Source organism: Atractosteus spatula, chromosome 2 (assembly GCF_055471065.1).
Source record: "Atractosteus spatula isolate fAtrSpa1 chromosome 2, fAtrSpa1.hap1, whole genome shotgun sequence".
Classification (NCBI taxonomy): domain Eukaryota; kingdom Metazoa; phylum Chordata; class Actinopteri; order Semionotiformes; family Lepisosteidae; genus Atractosteus; species Atractosteus spatula.
Genome location: NC_142707.1, coordinates 56,431,295 through 56,457,842, shown reverse-complemented (window position 1 = coordinate 56,457,842; position 26,548 = coordinate 56,431,295).

The window sequence follows — 26,548 nt, the reverse complement described above, 5'->3', positions numbered from 1 at the left end:
AATGAGAATATTGCTGACCTTTTTATCACTCCTTGGGTACAGAGGATGTGTAAATTTTAGATTTTAGTCTCCTAATGGTTAGTTAATTTGTGACTTTTCACCAGTCTGTGCCTTTTGTGTTAATAAATAAGTAATCACCTAATGGAGGGCTTCATGAAGGAAGCAGTAGTGAGTTATCAAAGTTTCCCAATCGAATAAAAATGGATCCTGAAATAAAATATCATGTAGGGTAAGATATTTCGATTTTAAAAAAATAAAATAATAGGTATCTCCTAAAGTTATAGCTGGAACCTGTTGTTTATCTAAAATTAAGAACCAATTATTGTTCGTGTGATTATATTTTGCTACTGTAGGACCTGTTTTATTGCATATTGGAGAAGGACTGTAAGCATGATCTATTCTGTGATGGTGCCATCTGCAACTTTTGATGTTAAGCCATTTACTATAATCTTGGCTAATACACCATCTATGCCATTCTGGGTATGAAAGTGTTTTGAATGTGGTTTATATCCAAAGCCTTGACAAACCTCAACACAACTATGACCTTTCGAGAGAAAGGAATTGCTTCAGTATGTGCATGAAAAACTATCCTTCATGCCCATCTTGTTTAAAAGCAAAACCAAGAGCAGACAGAAACAACGGCGCAGAGGTTTACAGGATGCCACTATCAATCGATGAGATTCTCACCATCCACTGTTGCAATAAAGTCCGATCTATCATCCAGGATCCCAACCATCCCGGCCACAAACTGTTTTCCCCCCTGGACTCTGGCAGTGTGCATCCTTAACAGTTAACTGTGCAATTCAAATTCAGCGCACCTCAGTACTCTGCACTTTGGCTTTCTACCACATATTAATTGCTCTATTTGTTTTTATTGCTCTGGTTGCATTATTTATTATTTACTTATTTTGTAATGGACTGTCTACATTGTGTGCTGTTATCTGTTGTAGTGTGTTGTCTGCTGTACTGCACATATTTTGAAAGAATGGCATGAGTAAAAATTCCATTGTACTTGTACTGTAGATACCGGAAATAAACTCCTCTGTCTATTGACATAAAACCTTTGGTTAACCTGCGTTGATTAAATATTACAGGAATTTAAGGCAGGAATTATTTCAAATATTATGAATATATAAAGTACAGGTGATTGGTAAATAAGAAAGGGAGGCTGATGGTGGAGAACAATGATACAGTAAAATGCAGAAAATAATTTCTATAATATTATTATTGAGTTACTTGAAACAGTGAATGGGACAAAGGCCAAACACAAAACTGGTTGCCAATACAATGAGGGGGCAATATTTAATAACCATAACTACTTCCTTATCAAAATATACACTATAAATGATTAACCCAAATCAATCCTGCTGTCCCAGTCACTGCTCTGGGATTCTTCCTTTTTGAGAAGAGTGATCTGAAGCACTAAAATTGAAATTGTATTCTAAGAGTATACAAGAGTCAACTTTCCCATCTGAATGGAATGTATGAAATCTCTATTAAGGGAATATAGAAGAACAGAAGGAAAGGCATTCTTAAAGAATTAGTTTAAATTAGTAAAATTAGAAAATTAGTTTCTTTTTTGACAGATGGGGAAATAAAGACAATTAATTCCCTAAGACATCTAATACCTTTTATTCATTACATGAATAATGCACCTGCAGCTTGTAATGAAACCATACGATTTCATCGGAATTGTGAAAGCACTACTTAACTGCATGTTATTTGCAAGATGATATTTAACAACACTGACAATGGTTCCAAACAAATTACACATTGCAGCCCTAACAGCAAAAGGCAGCAGAAATGTGTACTTTCTAGAAGTCTTCTCTTTACTGAAAAAGAATTCCCACTGTAAACAGGAGAAGTAGAATTCTTACTTTGCACACTACTTCCAAGTCAACTTTCTCTAATTTCTGAAACAACGCAATATTGTAGAATTGTAAAAAAAAGCATTTCAGTTTGTTCTCTGCACCACCTGACAGCTCAGACTGCAGCTGTAGATATGTCGGTGAATTCCATAACAAATTTAGAGGCCTCATTACGACACACATAAGCACTGTGTTCCTGGATTCCATACAACAAGTTCAGCAAGGCCTGATTTAAATCCCTCCTGTTCTGCTGCACTGGAGGTATTATTATAGAAAACAAATGACTGTAATGCTTACTTTTCAAAACACAATGTGCATAATCTGTGACAGTTATATCCATACAAGCATTAATGATATGTGGCAGTTTTTATTTTGAACTAATGATCTCCCACTGTAGAAAGTGAAGCGTTATTTGTTTCCATAGCAGCTGACACCTTAAGGCACATCTTTATACATCTTTAACAATGGATCTTTTCATAAGAATCATCTGAGGCTCAGATGAAGACAGACCACAGATGATCATTGGTGTACCTACCTTCTGAAGGAAGAGGCCATGGAAACTGACTGTGACTGACCTTCATTGGTTGTGTGGGAATTGTGAGCATAGCAAACTGTAGAGAAGCAAATCAAGGCTTGGTCCGATTGTAACAAAGCCAAATGTTTTCATCACCATGATAAGACCGAAGAAAAACCTCAAACAAATACAAATTCACACACAAGAATTAAGTATATGGAGAATGTTTATTGTGTATTTTAGTCATAGTCGTTTTTAGGGGGATGAGGAAGAGGAGGCTAGGACACCCTAAAGGGGAGTGTCCTACATTGTAGCTGCAAAAGACAAATAAAATAACTAAAATATGCAATGCCTGTAAGCTACCAGCAGTCTATTCATGAAGAATAAGAATATAAGATGATATAATAAAAAGATGACAAAAAGTTGGATGTCATTCACTAAGTAGTTCAAGTAGGTACTATAGTTGCATCAGCATACAAAGAAACAAGTAAAGAGAAGAAAAAAAATCTTTCGGCTGTGGAGACTTCTTCAGGTGTGAAGTCAAAACGTTGTTTCGTTTCTTCTCTTTTTAGCATGGAATAAACCTTTACTTGTGTCATTCGCTAAGCTTCTTTGGTTCAGTAGTTCTTTTATTTATCTGAATAAATCTGAGGGTATTGTTTTTTATGCAGCTCCCTGTTTTCTCCAATTTATTTATATTCTCTGGTTATTTATGGGATTTTTAAAGGCTTATTTTATTTCTTCTTCACATTTTAACTTTTTTCTGTCATGGCAACAACTGTTTTTCAGCTAAGAACCAAGGGACATGAAATTCAGCAGGCAGAATACAAATTATTTCATTAAGCATACCTTATTTATTCATCTTAAATTCAATGCTTACTATTTTTAAATGTTTTTCTGAACATGGAAAAATAATGTTTTACAGTTCATTTTGTTTCAAAGGTGATAGCCTGAGTAAAAGAAATACTTCACAAAACCAAAAAAGTAGAATTAGTGCTTACAAAATAAGGCAATGGAAAATGTGTATGTATGAAAAAAATATTCTTTTTAAGTTTCTCTAAAACTATCTTTAATGAGCTTCTTTAGTAGCCCTCAAACGAGTCATGTAGAAACCAGCTGCTATTGATCAAAGGGTTATTAATTATTCATGGGTAATGGCAATTAAAATTAAAACGTTAGGTTGTTTCCTCAGCAAAAAATATATGTCAGAATGAACAGCAGTGTGAACTGAAGTCTGGTGGGTATTGAGACAACAGTGATCAAGGGTATCAGAGAGAAAATCAAGGCAAGTGAAGGCAATGGACTATGATGGCTGATCCCTGAAGGGAATTCAAAGTAAGTGTAAAGCTTTTCAAAGAAGTAAGAATCTGATTTTTTACGTGTCAGACAATATCACAAGACAAATTCATTGTGGCTACAGAAACAATAACTTTCCTAATAATTTGATTCTGTAAAGAACGTCTTGAATTCAGTAGTTTGGATTGACTCTAATGATACGATAGTCAAAATATGTACTGTATAAATTATTATACAAATGACATACAGTATGTACTTTATAATATAGGCATTGCTGTGATGGTAGTACAGTCTGTGCATAATACCAACAAAAGCAGCCCTTTCCTCACCGTGAATAACTGCATTTGGGGCTGGTCTTCTCCTGATCCTTATTGTCATTGCTACCATCCACCTCTGCGGCCACCAGTGGTCAGAAAGCTGAATCTCCCCTCAATAACTGAATCACTGTCTTCATTAATAAATTAATATTTTTTCCCTTCTGATCCCACGATGACTTCGTTGCCTCGTCTGGATCTCAATATCCAAATTCCACAACCCGATCCCCTCAGCAGCTCCCTTTTCTTTTCAAAACCCTGAATTACTTTCTTCTCTCATGATGACAACGTCTCATTTAGACTAACAGCGTCTATCCTGCTTACTTTGTATGGAACTATCAGCGGCGCCAACCAAGTGCCGCTTTCTTCTGGCTCTACAGTATACACTACCTTAACTTTAGTGCTTTCCTCAGACTACCTCAGTTCTCTTCGACCTAACTCTACACATTGCCTTCATCAAACATGCGAGACTCCTCACAACCCTCCAAGCTCTATTACCTCCCCAACATTCAATTTGATTTCATGCTTCAATGAATTGACTGTCCTAACCTGCTCTCTGCTCCTGGAGTTCAGCTAACACCTTGCTCAGTCCAGAAGTCAGTGCCTCCAAACTCCTCTCTCTACAAAGCACATCTGCAGCAGCATTGTCTTCATCCTGGTTCCTTTCCTGAATTGATATTATTGTACCCAGAATGGGCACGGTCATGCGTGCAACATGCTTTACCGCTTTTTCTTTACAGATTTCTCTGAACAGCATTTCCATCCACCTCCTTCCTCTCTTCAAGCTCCTGGAACAACCACCTCTCATTTCACTAATAATGAACAACTCTAACCTACCTCAGTCCACACAAACCTACCCGCCAGCAGCACTTACACCATTAAGCACTCTCCTTTCTTTTCTGACCATCCTAATCCATAAGGCTGGTCTCAGCCCAAAACCTTACACTCTATTGAAGCTACCACCTCCACAGCCTGGGCACAGCCTGGACCTCCATCTGATCACATTTTACGATGATGGTCTGCTCCTGCAATTAACTGCTGCTTCTGCAGATTTCAGGAGCTCTTCCTTGCTCCTCACTAGCAGGCCTGGAGTGATGTCATCTGTTCAGCCGGAACCAGCACATTTTCCACTAAATTGGCAAAGCAGTCAGATGAGCAGTCAGATCTTCACAAACATTTTCCCCTTTTCCTTTACTCCCCAGCCCTTGCTGTCTGTCCTCCTATTTTTTGTTGTTTGTTTTCCGTTATACATTGGCACGCTTTTTTGTTTGGCTTCATGGGTGTTGGGCGAAAGTGGTGGCCTAGGGGTATTTTCTTTGTGGGGTAAGTACAGCTCACTTCCCCAAACTCAGGTTGGCTGTGCCTCCTTGATCCTTGTCAAATTCTCAGCCTCTTTCAGGGCCCTCTGAGGATTGTGCTCCCAGTCATGAAGTAGAGGCTCTTGAAGCGACTCTCTACAAGTGCTTAATGTTTTGCTTCATTTCCAATTCACGTCAGTGCAGCACTCGGATCATTCGGTGTCCAGTAGAAGCTTTTCAGCTAAACCAATAGCAGTAGGGGTGTTTGTGCTTTTGGGCATCCAAAGTCGAGGCACCCTTCACAAACAGGGTTTCTAGTACAAACCAGGAGCCCATTCTATACTCTGCTAGCCCCAGCGTCTCCCAGTGAACATGCTCAAGAACAATACTGTCTATTACATTTCATCCTAATGGAGAAAAAAAAGTATTGTAGTCTTGCATGCATAAAAAGGACAATTGGAATCTGATTATTCTATGAGGTGTCACCATTTTGTGGTAGTGAAACAAAGTTGGTATCGAATCTTGCAAACTAGAAATCTGTGCACATGACTACAATATGAAATTGGATGACATAGCATTCAGGTATCATTTTCACTATAAACATTGTATTTGTTAGAGAACACCATTATGGCATTGCCAGAGCGGTTTAATCAATAAATAAAATAATTATTCATAACCCCCAACTTGTAAGTGATTTCACCATAAGCAGTTGGTATAATTAGAGGCACGTGAATTCTTTGTTCTCTGGTTCAGCTTTGGTGAAATTAATAATAATCCAAGCACACTTGGTTAAACAAATGTTTATTAAAAATAAAATGACAAGACACAAATTACACTACACTCAACTACAACAACACACAATTTACTATATTTACAGTATATACAAACAAGGTGTTTCAGAGACCTAACACCCTAATCACGAGAAAAACCCTCAGACTTCTACTAAGTATTAAACTCTTAATGCCTACAGAGGCCAAATAAGAGATTAGCTGCCTTCTAAATGAATGCAATCCAACCTGCAGTTTAATCTCTCTCACTGCACCCAGATGCCACAAAATAAATGGGAGCCTACCTCCCTATTCTAAAATGCACCCACGAGCAGGAAAAACATCTCTAACCAAAGTATATTTTACCCAGGAAACCCAAATTGCCTAAAAACACATACTGTAAAAGGAAATTCTCCCTAGCAAGGTACCTGTACAAATACCTAGCTCCAGTCAGATTTTGTTTACATGATCATGAAGTAGGGGCTCTCAGTTCCAAGTCCTGTCATGTGGTCTGACCTTCTTTCTCTTCTCTTCTTGTTGTTTCTCTGTGGTCTTAATGTGATCTTATGTGTTGTGGTTCTATAAAGCTCATTGACAATCATTAACCCTCAACTTAATTACCTAGCTATACCAAGGTAAACTTTACAATTGTTTTTGATCAGGGGACCCCCCACATCTCAGCAAACATCCCCTCTGCTTTGAAGCTAGAAGTGTTTACTCTGTCAGGTGTCACAAACTTTATCTAAACTCTAAGAGACACTTCCTAGTCACCTATAGCTGCAATAATATGGTCCTAAATTGTGAGACAGAGTTACAGAAATGTGAATATATTTTAGCAATGGGAACAAAGCATACAGAATTTATGGTAATAACAATAAAATTTGTAAGTCAAATAATGAGCAGTCAATAGGCCATCTATGAATAGTTAATAGCTAGTTCATAACAGGCTGAGAAGAACTGAGTTATAATAACCAAGTAGGTGCTGGATGGTACTGGCATTTCATCACCTTGTTCTGTGCTTTTTGACAAAAAGACTGACATTGCTGTACAAAGGCTTCTTTGCATTTACATTAAATATGACAGTTGAGGAAATAAGAAAATTGCCAGTGTGCATATAGGAGTGATTGAATTAGGACAGGCAATGAAAATGGCATATCAAAAGCTAGACTGAAAAGTTTGGATTTGAATGTTCTTAACACTGAATATTTTGATGGGAGTTGTTCCCTGACGAGCCTCATGGGCTGCTAAGAATAACTCTCCTTGTTATGTTAAGAGGGCAACGTCCCAGTTTAAGATTTATACTGCAGATGCCATGTGCTTGATGGTGATGTTCTACAGGCAATGCAATGCCGTTCTGAAAATTCAGAAAATGTGCGTCTTAGTCACATTCATTAACCAGGCATCAGATTTTAGACAACCGAAACTCCCTAACAAGAAACTCCCTGGTTGTATTTATCTGAGAGCTCTTGGGTGAGCTCAAAACTGTTACTCTGCTTATTTGTTAATTTGAACATACAATGAGGGGAATCAGGTTTTCAGGTCAGGAAATGCAGGTGTACTAATACAAAACCTGTAGCTTAGTAGCACAAATTGCTTTTTTTAAAAAATGTGACCATGACACATATAATACATGAATCAATATTAATACTTACTGACACACGAACAGATCATTTTGAATCTTCATGTCTACACTGTGACATGATGTTTGGATCTACTTCCTCTCAGGTCTTGGGTGCTAGATTGGATTCAGGCCTGGGATGCGTGATGTGTAATGTCTCTATGTTCTCTCTTTTTGAGTTTCATACCACATTCCAAAGATATCAAAGTTGTTTGTCATCTTTAAATTGTCCCCTGTATGAATGTATGTATACCGTATGTGTCTTGTAACAGACTGGAGTCTAGTCTAGGATATGTCCTACCCTGCACCCATTGACTGCTGGGACTGGCCAGGCTCACCTTGACCCTGCAAAAGAAAGGATGTGCTATTTAGTTAGTTTGTGTGAAGAGAATATTTTTGTACATTTCTGTACAATGTATTTTTATTTTAGTACTCTGGAAGAGCATTCCAGTGGAATAAGACCCATGATAAATTTTGATTAAACAAACTTGTGTTTATCAGTAAGACAGTATTCTCATTGTGAGATTAAATGGATTTCACATTTATCAGTGTCACAAAAAATCAATTCATGTCTCAAAATGTTATGAAACTTGTTTCATGTGGAAAAAAGTAAAAAAGACAACAATTCTAAAGGGAATTGGACAGAAATTATGTTGTTGATCAATCGCAATTCTGGTAATGAACAGATTTGACCTCTGATGGCTAGACGAGGAGAACACTTTACCTATGACATTATCACAAGACTCACAGCTGATGAACTCAAAGGATAGGGAATTCTACATGGTGAAGCAATGAGAGCTAGAGAATGGAAGCCCGTTTCCGCCAGTGAGTTAAAAAAAACGAGCTATGGTATCTCGCAATTGCGACTTAGTATCTCAGAATTCCGACTTTATATCTCGCAATTGCGATGTTTTATCTCACATTTGCGACTTCGAAATAGCCCACATTTCATTGTCTGTCCTTTTGTTATTGTAACGGATTCGGTTCCAGGGCTTGTGCCCTTGCAGCTCCCACCCTAGTTCGTGCATTGGCTCGAACCCAGGTCTTGCCAAGTCGTAATTCTGAGTTTTCAAGTCGGAATTCTGAGATACTAAGTTGAAATTGCAAGATACCATAGCGCGTTCTTTTTTTACTCCCTGGTGGAAACGGGCTTCCATACTAGAGTAACAGACCACAACTGTCAAGAAAACACAAGCTAAAGCGACAGTGAGACATTCATAAATTATTAATAATAAATGTTAAGGCATTTCGGTTTAGGAAGCCAACTAAATAAAAAACACATACAAAACTAACCAAAAGCATAAAACAAAGGGCACAGTATTTTGGTGAACAGAGCCTCAAAAAATGAATTGTTTTTCTTGTTATGACAACACCCCATATGGCACATAACACATGGCTAGGAAGGGTTTCTGAAGAGAATAGCCGAATAGCTGGAGTATGAAGCAAAGACCCCTCCGGAAAAGAGGCACAATGCATGAAATTTAAACAGAGGTTCAGGAGAAGGTCACAATCTCACCCACTTCCATTGTCCTACTTTTGAATTTTTCACCTCCTGAACTACCCTTTGCTTATCTCTCTTGCGACTCTCCCACCACTCTTTCTTCACACTTGCAGCAGCTCTCTGGCTTATTCCTCACAAAAGCGAAGGTGGATTCTGTCAGCTTTGTCTTTATGGGAAGGCTGCTGTGCCATCAGTTAGACAAGTTATGTCTAACAGAACTTTAATACATTTTAATATATATGACACATTCATGATCTCAGTCATCTACTGAATATATGATGCAATTTAGAGCCCTGTGATATTAAAGGAATCATTTTCATACTGTCAAAACAGAGAGTATCTTCTGCCTACGAAACTTAAACATGGCGACATGGGATTGTTCTTGGGCTAAATAGAACCATTAGAGTTTGGTATTAAGCTAAGTAATTCCTTTTTGGAAACACACACTGGCTCAGTGGCCACGACATATCCTGGTTTCTAGGCATGTGTTACGACCCCAAATGTCTAGGAGTAAAGGGGTGTAACATTCAGGATAGCTTTTGGATGCAGGTGGATTCTGGTGAGGGACTAGGAAGCGCGATAACAAGGGTCGGTGCAAAAGTGATGATTTTAAGTTTTAATAAGTGAAATAAGTGACTGGTATGAAATAAGACAATGGGGAAGGGAGAACAATCAAAGTCAGAAGTGTGGAACATAACAACAAGCACACATAGACCACAAACTAGTACGTTACAGCATGAAACAGTCAGAAAACACATGACACTCCTCCTACTACTAGGAGGACTGTAGCAATTGAAGAAGAGCACATCACTCAAGGTACAATCACAGAATCTGAAGCAGGGATTTGAACTACAGTACATCCTGAGAGACTTACCTGTTACACTCTTCTGCCAGCTTTGAATGTTAAGACGTTAATACAAGCAAGGATATTTTTGTGCCTTGCAGTGTGCAGGTGATGGGGAAACAGGGGACTGTGCACCCAGCAAGGGACACTGCCTAGTTTTTTTCATTTGCTTTGTTGGTAGTAAGGGACTGTTTTGTTGATTTCTTTGTTTGCTTACACATATGGTCCTTCTATAACCTGTTATTTGCTCCTTTTGTCAGAAGCGTGCAGAGTGAAAATATAGTACATCAACTTCCTGTCTTGTGCTGGTTGCTGGGTGCACTGGTAGTTCTAGGGGACCCAATAACATGTGCGAGGAGGAGGGTCACCTGTGAAATTGCTAGGTGGTGTAGTCATCTACAGTACCTGTGAGCTGCCACTATTGTGATGATGCTTGTGACTTCTGCTATATCAATGCATGAGCTGAACTGTGATATCCCCAGATGCTCCAAATTTTGGTTTGATCACCTGAACAGAATTCCATTTAGTCTAATCAGTAAAAAAAGTTTAATTACACATTATTCTTTAGAAGAAATATTAATGTATTTGACATTTTTCATGTAACCAATTTGGTGGAGTTCATTTCACTTAATTCTGACTAACAGTATTATGCCACTGTGGATATGTCCGTTTATATTTTTATAACTATTACTTAACCTTGGATGAACTCATCATTAATTATGAACTCATCATAAAATATTTTGAACAATGGCAAATTACTCCTTCAGTTCAAAACTTCAAAAAGTTTAATATTTTCTGCCTGAGGATAGCAAGCAGTTGAAAAAATGTTATGTTAGTCCTCTAGAGGATCACTTTTTTGCAACAGGTTGAGTATTCTTCAGAGGTCAGAGCTGACCAGAGGGCACAAGCTGTCAGGGACATACGGGAACCAGCAAACATTAACACATAAGGAGGTTTAAAACAACCACTTGGGAGGGTTTCTTCATGACACTGCCGCCAAGAAAAAGACCTCCTTATCTGAAGGAGTCAATTATTCGACGGCACCATCTGTGCCAGAAACTTGGACAAGTATTCAGCCATTTTCAATGATATCCCATTTTGTTGTGTATGTGTACAGTACATGTTTTAAAATTACTTATAAAAGTGTTCAGTTTGAACATTAAGGTTTTGATTAAAAACATTCACTTGTGTAGTCATCATTCATAATTCAACAAAATGGAACAGTATTGGAAGGTGATGGACACTATCACCGTAGATATTTCCTTGCAGAATAAAAGGCTTGCTGTGATGAAACTATTTCAGTTAGTTCTTAAGATTTTTTAGACACAAAAGATACTACTGTATGTCTCTAGATCTAGATAGACGTTTAACTCTTAGTGATGCCACGTGGCATGGCGTAACAAAATCGTCTTAATCGTCCAGGACAACAGACACACCAACATTCAGCTGTAAGATTCAAAACCAAAGAAAAAAACACCACTACAAAACCAAAATAACCAATCAAACAAAAGCCGAGCTCTTTATTGATGTGCTAACTCACTTGTCCCTGTTCAGTCCATAACTATCCCACTGGGCAGCTAAGCTTCTTTCTAAGATAGCACCAAACAAAACCTTACTATTATTCAGACTCCATGCAGAATTATTGATGGTCTCACACTGGATTTTCATCGCACTGATTCAGTTTCACATAGCATTCTCTCTGTCCTTGACTTTTCCACAAACAAAGTCAAACACTCATGGTTTCTTTGTTCACAGTTCCTGGTCAGTTCCTTTCCTCTCTCTGGTTGATATTTTGCACACAGCACCTCTTTCCTCAGTCTCCAGACAGCAGGTATCATTCACTAGCTCAGTGACTCAGAAAGTCTTTGCTTTCTTCCTTTTAAATGCTCACCTGACCAATCCCCCAATTCCCCCAACTGTTCAGATGATGAAGGCAGCAGCAGTTAATTCCCCAAAGGCTATTGGGGAATGCGGTCCAGATAAGGTTGTCATTTTGTCTGGGCATGCTGTACCCTCACAACTGTTAACAGCACAACAGCGCACTGGTAAAAGGCCTCTCAGGCTCCTACTCCAACAAGTGCCTCCTCAGGGGCTCCAACATTTGCAGATGGTTCTCTTCTTGCAGGACTAGATATCAAGACATCTGCTTCCAGAAACAGTGACTTTTACTTCCACAAAGAAGTGTCCCTTGTGCCATTGTGTACAGATTATGAGCTATAGGACTCACCCAGACCCAAGGTCTCAGTGTTCCATGTGGGATCATGGTGTGGGTGTGTTTGTTAAAGTATTTATACTGTACATAGAAACTTCAAAAAGATTGATATTGTTTCTTGAAGATGATGAATTTCTATTCTTAAAGCCTCTGACTGAAAGAACTTTTGTTATATTCCAGTCAATTTCCATTGCCAGATTCCTTCCTTTATATAAAAAATGTTTTTTTTAATCATTCATACAGTAGATATCCTGGCTTCATTTAATTATTCTTCAGCTCTGTAGGATTCATGGCTGCCTATTATGTAAATTATCTTTCACACATTGACAGGCATTTGTTCAGACATAACGTATTTCGGAGATTCAATCACTTTTTAAAAATAAAAAAACATAAATTAAACAGCTGTGCTGGAATAAAATAATGTATTTCACAGAAAATCCATCACTCCCACAATCTTCGAGTGTGCTTCTTTCATTCAATTTATTTTTTGAATATTCTGAACCATTTTTCATATCAGATATGCATGCCTGTCTACATTTTTTTTGTTTGGTCAATTGTACTATAAAAATTAAACAGGCCTAATGGGCATTTTGAAAAGCAGCTACACATTTTTTAAGTGATCCACTTTACAGACACTGTACTTTCAGCTACAATGGTCAAACATTGTACATGTTTCTCCTGCTACATTACCTTTGCTTACTGCCCTGTCTTTCTCACACCTGAAGAAGGTTCCACAGATTAAACGTTGTGTTTTCTTTCTTCTTTTTTCAGCATGGAATAAACCTATTACTTGTTCCTTTGCAGCCTACGCATGCTGAAGCAGCTACCCACCTGAACATTGTACATTATTGCATTTGTAGTTACTGCAATTTCACACCTATTAAGAAAGAACACTATTGAACTGTATGAGTCTTAACTATTTCTAGACACACCTTTTATGGTTACTCTATAGCTATAGAGAGTAAAAAGGAGGAGATGTAATCTGATTACATCAACTAGTTTACAGGTGTCAATGATAAGAAGCACACAGCATTCTTATTTCAAGGTTTATTTCTAAGTCAGGCTAATAACTCTCGACAAATAAAACATACTCTCCAAGGTCACTGAGATTCACAGCTCACAGTTTACAGGAGATATAACAAGTTCACAATGGTGAATTAACACACACACAAACAAAAACCAGATCACACAGCACAAATACGAAAACAAGACTTACACGAAGCCACAAGGATTTTGCAGAATGGGAAGCAGAATTGCGATAATCACCAATGCCAATGACAGGCTAATCCAAAACAAAGCTAGACCCAGACAGCAAAAAGATTCCTTCCTCTTGGATCCTCGTGCTACTCAAATGAAATCCGTTGTGCCAAAGTAGTTTGTCCCATTGAATGAAAATATAAAAAATAAATATGTCCCCTTTCAGGCAAAGGCTCAGTAAGAAAATCTCTTTTTTTCTACTCTACGACTGCTTCTTATATTTAGGGGCTCCTGTTGTTTTATTTAGGTAGTCCAACGAAAGCAGTTGTCACAAGTGCTCTTCTATTCCCACACAGTCAGGGTGGAGGTGTCAGGTGTGGGTCTAGTGTGTTAGTACACTGACAGCGATTTGTGCATTGTTTTCTTAGGCGCCTGTCAATTATCATAGAATGGACATGTAAGTCAGGGATTTCCGGCATGTAAGGGTCAGAGACCAGTGAACAGGCACTTGGCTGTCCAGGCTTTGGAGGACAATAATTTAGTTAATTAATTGCTGTTATGAATAATAAGCTTCTTTTGATTTTCATGGCAATGGCTGCTTTAAGTACACAGCTCTTAGTACACACTTCCAACCTTAGTGAGGTACAGTACTTGGATTGGAAAGGTTTAGACCTATGGGAGTATTTTGACATTTTATATCTGATAGAAAGATGGCAGTCATGCATGTTTGTATAATAGTCAAATAAAACACTGGCCCTCTCTCATCTTCCTAGACTAAGGACAATAAGAAATACTGTAAGTAATTAAGATGTTTTAAATGTCTCATAAGCATATTACTACATATACTTACTTTTTTCTGTAAAACATACAATTAATCCATCTTGCACTGTAAATTGTTTGTGTATGTTTATAATCCTCCAGAAAACATTTTAAAAAAAGAAAGAAAAATATAGCTTACTTGCTTAGGAAGCCTGATAAAATATATAATTACCAAATGCCTTTTTATCAGGAGTTACATTTGACAGCTTCTTGCTTGAAAAATATATAATTCAACAGACAGATTAAAAAGAAAAAAAAAGAATAAAAATAAGAATGAGTAAGTAAAACGGCCTCATTCCATCTTTCATATTTTCTGAGTAGACAAAGAAATACATTTTATTATTATAGGTCAAGGAAAATGTATTGATTATTCTTGAAAATACAACAAAGCAGAATAGTAAATTCTCTTCTGTGGTAAAAAAATAATAATTTCCATTGGAATACATTTATGTTGTGTAAAAGCTTACAAGTAATATAACTTTGACTAGCTGCCCATCAGAAGTAGTCAGCCAAGTCATAAAAATACCGTAACATCAAATAAGGAGCTAAATAAGTACAGGTTTAGTGAAAGTAAACAAACCCAAGTGCAAACAAAAGGGACAAGACAAGACTCAACCAAACCTGCTACACCACTAAGGCCCAGCTATACTGTACATATACTGTACCATATATCCTACCTCTAGTCATCTTGATGGACAGGCAAACCTCTAAATAGAGGAATGGAAAAATAAGCTCTGTAACCTGACACAAGATGGCATAACAGTCAGCTCAAGACAACATTGTGGATCCACAACAGGTAACACACATCAAAAAATACAATAATATAACAATAGATTCCAGCTATGTTCAAATGTCCCACGTTGGTAGCAATGCAACAAGGGCCTAGCACAGCATCTCATCAAAATAACAATGAAAGAAGGCAGATTAACATGTTCTTACAATGTCTTTTCAATTAAAAAAAGCAGTTCCTATATTTCTGAGTATATAGGAATACAAATATAAAATCAAAAGGTTGATGTCATGGCAGCCAGTACAGGGACAGGGAATAAAAACAGGTTAACGAGGCCAGGCGCGCCGAGCCCCGGACTCAGATGGTCAGGTTGCCGTGATGAATCCTATGCTATTGGGTCACTCCAGGACCCGCTGGTAGGTGGGCTCCTGGGCGTCCATCTCCCAGTGCTGAGCCAGGAATAGCGAGAGAGGCAGGCTTAAATAAGGAGGGGCTAGATAGGAGGCAGGTGCATACAGTATAATCAGCTAAAATATGAAAGAGCCGGAGTGCCCTTTAGAGGAGGGATTACGATCGTGACAGTTGAGTTGTTTATTTCTCAACTTATGAATAAGTTCTGGGTAACTTAGGCTCCCACCAGAAAAGCAAAAACATGCGAAGAAAGGCAGGATCTTTTGAGCTTCCACATCACTTGTGTAAAAAACTGCCTCCTGTTCTCAGTTTTAAATGCATTTACATGTAGTTTTCACTCGTGTCCTCTGGTTCATGTTTCATTGTTAATTCTGAAGAACTCCATTGTATTGACTTAGTCAATGCCTTTGAGCATTTTGCATATCTGAATCAGGTCCCCTATTCATACAAATGTATTAATAAATACAAATTATTTCTGACAGATTTGGATTTGGATTTGAAAAACACTTTTCATCTCTCAAAGCTGATTCATTTACTGAAGTATGACTTTTGCCATTCTGAGTGTATTTCCCATTGCCAGTCACCAACCCTTACATTATGAAATACCTTTCAATCTTTCAGGAATATACAGGTTTCATTGAGTTTTTCTCTAGCTGCATACAGTAGATTGAGTTTCAAGGGAAATGTTTTTGGTGTAAGCTTTTAGTATGTAGCTTCAGGATATCTTTCTGGTGAAAAATGTACATTGGTGCTATGCATTGCTACACAGAAAAAGCAGAAAAACTCTGTTTATGCTTGACCAACCTATAGTAGGTACAATAACACTGTTACCTCTCTCTCTCCAACCTTCCGGGCAGATGCAAGCAATTTACAATTACCAGCGCTCTCCTACTTGCACAGATTCAGCTAATGGAGCTTTCTTTCACTATATGCCTTTAACCCACTAACAACACTTTTTGAAGCTATTGTCAAGTGCTCCTTGATAGTTCTTATGGTAGCTCTTGTTTGGGTGAATGGTGGACTAAAAAACCTCAAAGACATCCAGTGCATTGACCTTTATTCATTTTATTTCTCTCATATAATTGCTTCTGTTTTGAAAGGTTGGCGCAATGAGCTGGGCTGTCTACTAGATTCTCCCCAAACATGCATAACACTAATATGGAGAATCACTGTCAACGGTATATTATATAGTTCTTTATGGTTTCTTGAATGCAGATACTGTACAATAGAACTGAAAAGCTATACCACACTAACACAAAATTATTCATGAATAAAAGATTAAATTAAATAAAAGGAGTGGTGTAAAATGATGTGATATTGAACTAAATCTAGAAGATTCCAGGTTTAGTGTTTACAGCTGTTTTACCCCATATAGAAAGTAAAGGCAGATTATTGTATCTGGCCTTGTTAGAGTCTATGCCAAATTACTTCCTTAGGTTTGAAGCAGTATTGAAAGGTGCTGTACAACAGGCTAATTTGTAAAGCAACTAAGACAGGCATTTTATTACCCCATTACTTTTTTCACAAGGACATTCATCATATAAGCAAAGACATATTTCAACTGATACCAGGGATACTTTGAAGCAATGGATTCAATTGCCTAACAGGAAGAAAAGCAACAAGTCAATAATATGTGAGCCTAATGATGTTTAAATATATAAACTTAATTGTTTAAAAACGCAGCTGCTTTCTTAATTGCCCTTAAGTTAATGCAAGTCACACTAGAAAATAAATTCCTCATTCATAATGACTTTCATATCAGAATGAGATTTTTTCCACTTCAGTGAAATACACAGTCCTTCCTGTCCATTACACTAATCAAGTTCATCAAACGTACATGTGGTGAGGCTTTTACGCAACTGGAACATAATGTTGGCAGGTGGTCATAGAGCAGAGTTTCTCAGAAATTCAGTCTGAATTCCGCATGCCCTTGTTGCCCTCCTTAGTGACACCAGGCCACCACTCAATCTCTTTCTTCTTGTAAAACTGGAAATGAGTTTTTTTGGAATAAATCTATTTTGCTCCAAAATACTGTTCTCATATCAATAACTATTAAAATGATTATGCAGGAAGTCTTTACTTATTGTCACGGATGTAGTTCAGCAATCCGTCCCAGGTTTGTTGTAAGACCCTATGCGAGGCAGTAGAACCCGGAAGAGACAGGAGGCGGACTTCAGGGAAGATAAACAAGGGTTTGTTGGTGATGGTAGTGAACAGTGACAGTACGTGAACAGGTGCACAAGGGAATAGTCAAAGGCAACCAAGTCCAAGCAGGTCCACACAAAGGTCAGGGCAACGTCCAAAACTCCTATACCGGGAGATCCATCCAGATCCAAAGGACAAGGCTAAAATCCCCGGAAGGGGAAACAGAAACACAGGGACATCAAGGGATCATGGGGCGACGCCCTCCAGGCCCCGGGCTCAGAGGTCAGGGATGTCGGAGATGAGGCCTATGCCTGGTAGTAGGGCCTCTAGACATCCGCAGTCCATTGCTGAGCCCTGAGCCTTGGAGGCACTGGGGTTATATAGGGAAAGACAAGCAAGGCACACTGGGAGAACATACGAACGATCACACAGAACTAATGACAAGAGAGCAGGGGAGCACCCTCTAGAGGAGGGATGACAACCGTGACACTTATACAGCCATTTAGTTAAAATGAAGAAGAATTACAGGAACATCCAAATACTTTTACTGGCTTTAATCAGCAATAAACTGCACACAAATAGCAATATTTTCCATTGAGGACACATCACCCTATAGTGAAAGAATCACATGTACTTTTATATCATTTAAAAGTGCATGTGATCCCATTGATTTAAAAGTACAGCAGAACATACATAGGTAAAAATAATCTGAATGAAAATCAATTTGCAGCAGTGATAAGCACATACAGTATGTGAAATGACTTTATGCTTATACGTTTAAATATAAAGAAAAATTATATGTTTTTGAAAAAAATGACAGATAATAATCCACAGATGATGTGGATATATTTTCTGCAAAGAGCAGTTATTATTATCAAGTTATACATTTTCTAATACCTCCCTCATTGAACATAGAATTGAGATTCATATAGAACACACATACAAATTATATACCAATTGTCAATATACATTAATTTATCAAACTGCTTACCTACAGTATGTTTACATACAGTATATAGCGAGTATATCAGTATTATAAAACTACTGTATGTGCTTCTGTTCCATAAATGGTTATTCTCTATCTTATCTCCATTGTCTTGTAATGTATTTTCTATAAAATCATATAAATTCTTTATCAACTCAACAGCAAAGTGGAAAAGTGGACTGTTGCTGCCTATAAATGCATAATCCTTAAAGCAGCGTGAAGCAGGACTTTCCAAAATATTTCACACATTTGTGTACTTTACGCTAAACGTGCCCAGAGGCCGCTGCCAACCACAATCCTCTAATGTTGCTAGGGAGACACTGCTTGGTCAGTTGCTATGTGTCTGAAGATCTTGCAGGTGACTGAGTGGTTCCCTAGCAACTATGTAGGTTGCAGTGAAGGGTTAGAGACAAGTCAATTTCTCATCTCAGAAACCCCCCTTTCCACATTAACATTAAGGGTTCCATACACTTTTTGTTCCAGTATTGGTGGCGTTGTTTTTATACAGGTGTGTGCTTTAACTTAAGTTGTTGTATAAGAACTGCAGTAGCAGTTTTTTTTTCCCAAGGAAAATCCTTGTACTGTGCTAAAGTAATAAATAGTTAAAAGACTGAATATACTGTACTGTATGATGGGAAATTGCAAATCATCTTACAACTGTATTAAATGATTATTGAACCTTTTGCTACAGAGTTATATTTTAGAATAGGTGGAAGAGAAAAGATGTCACAAGAAAGATTTTAAATGTATTACTTCTATGTAATACTTTTGAATTAAAAGTATTTTATTGTGGAAAGCTGAATGAACCTTTCAATAAATCTAAATTATTACAATACAGTTATATAATAAGACATTCACTGTCCAAAATATTAGATATGTAACAATATGAGAGAAAACTTCCCTCACATGTCCTGGATAGGAGAATCACTATATTTCATTCCTTCTGATGAGGACATAAGAAAGTTATGTCAACAACATGGCTATGTACCTTGTCCCAGTCACAATGTTTTGTCTAACGAAGTCCTGCCTGTTGTATAAGCATTCGTTTGTGTTTTGCTGTTGATTTTAATGCCCATAGGCCTGCCTTTGTCAGTACCCACTACCTTTGTGTGGATTTTTAGTTTTTCAGTTCCTTCAGCCTGTGAATATAGGATATTCTTTTACACTCCATGTCTGATAAGAATTTATGTATTAAGCATCCTGACTGGTTGCATCACTGCCTGGTATGGGAACTGCTCCTCCCGGGATCGCAAAGTACTGCAGAGGGTGGTGAAGTCAGAGCAGCTCATTACCGGCTACCAAACATCCAGGATATCTATTCAGCTAGATGTCTGAAGAAGGTCAGGTCAATTCTCAAGGACCCCAGTCATCACAGTCACAAACTGTTTTCCCTCCTACCGTCCGGTAAATGGTACCAAAACATTCGGTCCAACTCCAACAGACTATGGAACAGCTTCTACTGTACCTCCAGGCAATAAGACTGCTAAATAGCCAACCTGCAGCTCCTTTAGCAAATCACCTGTAATGGCTACATGGACACACAGTTTTCACTGTATTCAGCATAACCGCACTACTTGTATATTATGCATACACCATGGACACATACAGTAGCAGCTCTACTCATATTGAGTTTTATTCCATTTCTATTACATCTATTATTATGTATCCTTATTTTCATAACCTCAATTTTGTGGATTTTGTGTTTTTGTGATTTTTATGATTTCTGTGATTCTTGTGATTTTTGTGAGCTCACGGAAAAGACATTTCATTGCCAGAAACTACTGCTGCATGCTGTATTGTTGTGCATTTGATAAATAAACTTTGATTTGATTTTTTTATTTGATTTGATTTGTATTATGTACAGTAGTTGTTTTTCTCTGGTCTGATTTCAGGGAAACCAGATACATTTTTTTTGTTCTCTAATTTGTGACCACAATTGTACAAAATACTCTAAAAGAAGGCTTACTAGTGCATTGTACAATATTAACATAACATCCCTTGTTTTAAATTTTATACTTTAACTATATTTTATTAAACATCTTGTTTGAATTTTTCATTGCTGCCCCACATTGTCTGTAAAATGACATCTAAGTCTTTTCATAAATAATTCTTAAAGCTGCTTTCCGTTTTATATTTGTAGTTGGCATTTTTGCAAGTTGCATAAAACACACTGCATGTACATTCATTACCAGACCAGCGGAACTGCTGAAACAGGCAGTGCAACCCACCTGCATTATTTTCATCATCTTAACCTCAGATGAAGGCAATCCTGCTAAAACACAGAAATGGGATTTGTTTTGCAAAAGCCTTGGGAATACATACTGTACCTACTGAAGCCAATAATACTGCATCACAGGGCAGTGGTCCTAAAATTTTGGCCAGTGAGTGCAGACAACAGTCCAGTTTGTATAAAATTTTGTACAGTTCAGGACAGAGTCTGCCCAAAAGAGATTAAACCTTGCTTCTCTTGAAACACACATCAGAGAAATACAGTAAAAGGAGGAAGTGCAATTTTATTAATATAAAAAATATAAAGTACAGCATCTTCTCAAGACAAAGACTTCTTAAAATTCTTCACACCATGTACACCCCTCCATGCTTCTGAGGGTTTTTTAAAAAAAACATAAATCTAATATAGATTTAAAGGATTTTATCTGTTTCTCTAATTATATTATCTCTAACAACTGGGAAATAAATTGATATCATCTCTCCTCTGTCACCTTAGATTAACAATTATGAAGGAAAGTTTCCTGAGTTCTTTTTTAATGACATCTTAGAGGTATGAAAAAATCTAGAAGAAAGAAATGTATTTTTAAATGAGTTCGACCTGGTGCTAACCTATTCAGCATCAGCCTTTAGGTATAATTGATTCAGAGACCTTATACTATAATGCAGAGGAAATATAATTTTCTGTCTCTATTTTAACTGATATTCCTCTCATGATACTAGAGGTATAATACAAGTGGCAGTCAAATGTTCAAGTGTTTGGATATTAAATATGCTCCTAACACTTACCTCTAGAGAGATTTACAACCTCTAGAAAAACTATTTATACTACACTTTGTAAAGAGGAAATTAATTTTGGAGAAAATATGCATTTTCAATACAAATGGCTTGTTTTAAAAATATAATCAAGAAATTTAAAGCAGTGTTAACCACCAGCATGAACTTGTCAGATGAAACTAAGCAAGGCTGGTCCTGATCAGCACTGGGATGGGGACCTCCCCAAAAAAACAGGGTGCTGCTGTAACTGGTGTTGATGGACCAGTACTGTAAGTACCATTCTTCCCTCCAAACAAGAATTAACAAACCAGTGTCTCAGTATGGCAAACAGAGACATGTGTTTGTATAAGGCATGTCATTACATTAAGAATTAAGTATTATTAGAGATTTCTAATACTCTTTCTATTGCCTTGACAAAGTAACTTTGGCCTCAAGTGCGTGTCGAAGTCTGTAACAGAGATGAGGACATTGTAAAGCTGTGTTCATATATGGTGCAGTGGCTCTTCTCTTCGTGGTACCCAAGACAATGGGTCAGAGGTCACTGTCCATTACCCAGAACTGTGTCCAACCAGTGAGGAGCCTGCAGGGTACTGTAGATATCAAAATTGTACCTGATGACATCCTAACTAATCACCAGCTGTATTTACCTTGTTTAAAAGGTAATACACAACTTGTTAGTATTAGTATTATATAAGGTTAGCTTATTGACTGGCTCCTCTTCTCTCTCCACCTAATCTGGCAATCTGACTTTACACTGTACTGTACTGTAACTACTGTACGTGAATGCAAACAGTCCGAGTCAGGATCTTAACTTTCTTCAAGATGCCAGGCTGAGATAGTGAGAACAGAATTCTGCCCAACATATTATTTCTGCAATAGAAGAATTTTTTAAACTTCCAAAGCAAGCAGCTGAAGAAATTAGACCATGGACAATTCACCCCAACTCAGTCTTCAGTTCAGTTCAGTTCACTTTATTGTCATTCTGCACTTATACAGATGTTCAAGAGAGAACGATCTATAGTTTCTCCTGGCCCGAGGTGCACAATGCACTAGAAAACAGATTAAGAAACATTTGGCTAATAGATCTTTGAGTATAAAACTTCTATATTTACATTATAGTTCATAAGGGCTAACATGCATGTTTTGATATATCAATATTTTGTATATTGTATATTTACTGAATCTGTATGTGAGACTGTAAGTTATTGTGTTTTGTGATTCCCAACAGTCATCAAAGCAATCTCACAATTTACTGTTCCAATTTCTAATTGTTTCAGTAAATTAAAAACGCTCACATCCCATGTTATAGATCTTTCAGATGAGGCATTACACCAACATTCTGACTTTTTAGTCATTAAACCTTAATTGGTGCTATTTGTAAAAGTTGGACTGCTAGCCCTACTCCTAGTGAAATACCACACTGCCCAGCCCAAAGCTCCCACTTAATGGAAGCTCTTAATTGAAGCTGAGGAGGGATAATGACAGACAAAGCAAATTTCACCAACATGTTGTAAATCACAATCAACTTTTGCTGTATACAATCATCCATCGTACCCCTGGTTAATGAATTTTCACTACAACAAAACCACTAAATTGACAACTTACCAAAAACATTTCGTGCTACAACAAATGAAACCTCTTTAGAGGCTGGGAACTTGCAACATGTGAAGGAATTCCTGCTGAGGCAGACCCAGACACACCCAGTCCTTCAGACTTGTTTATGTTGTGTTCATTGTGTTGCAGTATGCTCACACTCTTTTCTTAGTGTATTTTATTGTGAATTTTCTGTGCTATTAGTACCCATCATCAAACGTCTAAAACGTTTGGATCGAGGTGGTGCTGAAAGAGTACAAAAAGCAATAACCAAGGCCCAGAAAATGGAAATAATTCAGTCAAGTGATTGGATGTGAGTCAGAGATCAAAAGACATTCGAGGTGTTACAGATCTGGCTGCTTCATCAGTCGGTACATTCTTCATTTTTTATTCTTTATTTCCACATTTCAGAAAGTACAGTATTTTATGAACTCACAATCCCCGGATTAGACATCAAGGAGGGATCAGGATCCCCTTCCACCAATTAAGCACTTTTAGTTCCCTATGGTAATCTTTTTAGACAGCTTTGCTAGCTATTTTTAAAAACTACATGCTTTTAGAAAGCTTTGGACAGCAAATCCACCACTGTGTAGAAAAGGGTATGTTTAGCTAAGTACAAACTTTAAAAGAAAGCTCTAGTTGTGAAGATAAATTTCTCTGCAAATATTTCTTGTTTTGCATTCTATACATTTTTTGCTTTTAACATTTTTTGGTAAGAAGACAGTGCCACAAGAGATTTGTTCCTTTAGAAAGACTAAACCTTATTCTACAAAAGAATGTCATGCCACGTCAGCTTTTCCAGAACTCACAGTCCCCTGTAAGGATCTTACAATCCAACAACAAAGAATCTAAAAAAAACCTTCTAACAAGCAAAACAGCTGGTTCTAAATTTTTAATAATTCAATATTTTGATCTTATGTGCTTAGCTTTACTGCAGCTCATACATCAGGGTATCTCTTTTTACTTGTTTTAAAATAAACATGTTTTCCACTTTGTCACAGTTATTGCCCAAAGTTCTTAATTTTTTTATACTGTATTATTAGGCTTACAAAAAGCCTTTGTAAGCCATTGACAGAATAGAAAAAATTGACAAATTTCAAATTAAGCACAAAATTAAGAATTTTAAGAAAATACTGTAAGTCACCATGTTGTCACAAACCAGCCTTGTTTGCCAGCAGCCATACGGTATCACTATGCAACTCACAACTGAAGCTAACCAGGTACTGTATGAGCCTGGTCACTACCTGGATGGAAGACTTCCTGGGAAAAACTAAGGTTGCCACTGTTCTGAATTGCAGAATATGGGACTGCACCTGGAAATTTAATCTATTTTGTGATGTAAATTGGAAGTTTTACTGTGCAGCACAGAATTTATTTAAAAGTGAGAAAGGGTATGTGTATCAAAAAATATAATTTAATTGATATTTTTGTGTTGTTAACTTAGTGGACAAATGTTCTCGTTCTTAAAGTTCAATTTTCAAAATGTTGCTAGACCTGAAAAAAGGTGCTTTGGCTTCATTTTGGTAGCCAGGATCAAACTACATTTCCAATGGTTACTGATAACCATCTCACTCGGAAAACACTAAAAAACTTGATTAAATCAAGTTCTATGAACATAACGTCAGACATACTGAAAAAAATGATATCTTCCTCTGGTACTGGTACTTGGCACTCAGCAACAAGACAGATGGAATCTATCACAATGGACATCATTTTTAGTTGAAACAAAACTTGCAGCAATTTTTATACTTATTGATCACTTAGAACGTACCCTTCTATTTTCGAGAAACGAGAGCTTGTTTTGTCTTGTAACAGTTTATGCAGTACTGTATGTCATGCTCAATCTTATGCATTTCTTAGGGAATATCTGCAAAAATAATTGGTCTGTGGCAAATACTGTAATATAACTTATCAAAGAGTGCTGAGCAAATGACAAACACACACAAATGACCCCACAGAAGGTAAAACATGTAAAATTATTATTTTTTGTTATTTTTGTTTTTCAGGGCCATTGTTTGCAAAACAGTTTCATATTCATCTTATCATATAAACAGCATATTCTGGCTTTATTTTATTCAATTATTCAACCCTTGCAGAACAGACACTATACTGGACCCAAGTCATGTATTTGTAACATACTAGATCAATGTTCATTTAATTTATGAATAATTATAACTTTAACAATTGCAAGGAAAGATATCACGTGAGGTGTTTTTTATGTTTACTTGACAGCAGCCTCTGTCAAGTGATAGCATATGGCTCTGAAGTTTCAAGCATACACAACTACAGAAATGGAAAGAACTGGAACAAGGCGTTAAACAAAAACATTTTCACATTCTCTCCCTACACAGCAGGGGCTCTTCAGCCAGAATTCCACATTGAGAGATGTCTGCCCTGGACTTTACTTTATAAAAGTTGAATAAGGTCATAGAAAATGTCAAAACTGTGCTATTGAAATCTTGGAAATAAACGTCTGCTGGAAGAGCACAAGGGAAAATGTTGCCTCCAGAAAAATGCATTCATTCTGTGCAGCTGTCTGCCAGTTCCTACTGTCTTTTATATAATTAGACTAAATTTGAAACATTAAAAACATAGAACATGTACCTTTGTAAAGAAGTCAAACTGCTGATCAGATTCACAAAGAGTGCAGACATTGGTGGAATTTGTGTTACTCAGAGGAGGAACTACATTCAGTTGTCTTTTTTCCACAAATATATTGTACTGTAAACATCTGAGATGAAAACACTGAAATAATGAAATAATGCATGTATCCATGAAGTTCTTCCTACACAGATATAAGTTTGGAAATTAATGTCACATCTGTGCGTAGGACCAGACTTCACTGACAAGGCCTAGATCATTTCCTAATTTACCCCATGATGTTGATGGTCTCATTTGGAAATGAAAGCTCTAGTCAAGGTCTCCCACTGAAGTGGAGAATAATCTGACTCCCTTTGCCCAACCCAAGGACCAGAATATCTGGGAGGTGGGATATCCTGTTTTCTGTATGTTTCCGTGGCATAGAATAATGTTGTTTGGCTGCCACAGAAGAGTACTGTTTTTTATACCTTCACAATTTTGCATCTTTATACTACAGTTAAACTTAGATATGGGGGGCAGGACTGTAATTGTTGCTATTTTGACTGCCACAGAAGCTCTGTTTCTTATAATTCATTATATCAAATTCGTTGTCTTTTTGTTGTGGTTTTTTAGTTACGCATGAATAAGTAATGATGGGAGGGAGCATTGTAATTAAATTATACTTCTTGTAATTAATTGATACTTTTTTTTCCTTGTTCTCTTTGTTATAAGAAGAGTACTGAAGAACTAGTGATTACCACTTTTGGGATTTGGAGATGGGGAAGGGAAGATTGGTTTTCTGTGTTATGTTGGAAACTTTAATAACAAAAAAGACCAAAAGCTGAATCTATAT